This window comes from Myotis davidii, unplaced genomic scaffold (assembly GCF_000327345.1).
Source record: "Myotis davidii unplaced genomic scaffold, ASM32734v1 scaffold1570, whole genome shotgun sequence".
NCBI lineage: Eukaryota > Metazoa > Chordata > Mammalia > Chiroptera > Vespertilionidae > Myotis > Myotis davidii.
In genome coordinates, this window is record NW_006281730.1 from 42,618 (window position 1) to 43,382 (window position 765).

The 765-nt window shown below is 49.7% G+C and overlaps 1 protein-coding gene across 1 annotated transcript in view; it reads left to right on the forward strand.

Annotated features, from left to right (window-relative positions):
• LOC102755587 (serine/threonine-protein phosphatase 6 regulatory subunit 1-like) overlaps positions 1-765 on the forward strand; it is a 13,599-nt gene that overhangs the window by 8,536 nt on the left and 4,298 nt on the right.

Here is a 765-nt window from a genome sequence, read left to right on the forward strand (position 1 = left end):
CAGGCGGGCAGGTGACTGAAGCTCCCAACCTGTCCTTTTTTTCTTTTTTTTTTTTTATATTCTGGTCCAGCTTTAGCTTTGAGGCTTGGCTCCAGCTCTGAGGCCTCGGCTACTGAAAGCAGGTATCTGGACTTTGTTTGGGTTCTATAATTGAAACAATGTTGCAGTCCCGCTGAAGGCAAGTTTCTGGGGTTTTGTTTAGCTTCTATATTTGTAACAATGTTTCTTAAACTGCAAGCTCAGAAGCCGGCAAGGCAGGTGGGGAACATTGGCTTCCTCCGTCACTGGAGCAAGTGAGCCTCCTGTTCACATCAGTTGCCTGGCTGCTGGCTGCCATCTTGGTTGGCAGTTAATTTGCTTATCTCCCTGATTAGCCAATGGGGAAGGGTAGCGAAGTCATGGCTAATTACCATGTTTCTCTTTTATTAGATAGGAGGATAAGCACTTCCTATAGCCATTTTATCTTTTGTTTTCTGGTAGCTCTGGGCCTCCATTGGTTCTTTTCCTTTGTTTTCTGTCTGTTGTTTTTGTTGGGGGTATTCCATACTTCTTTCCTCTGTTTCCTCTTTTTGTAAGCTATGTATCCTGGTTTGGGAATTTGTGTGTGTGGCTACCATTAGGTTTAAAAAAGACAGACTTGCGCCCCCGGCGTGCGGCCTCCCCGCGCACCTCGACGGCCGTGGGAGGGCGGGGTCTCCTGCGTGCCCCTGCGAGGGGGGGATTGTGGGATAGTGGCGGACGGAGCCGGGAGTCGGGGGCCCTGGG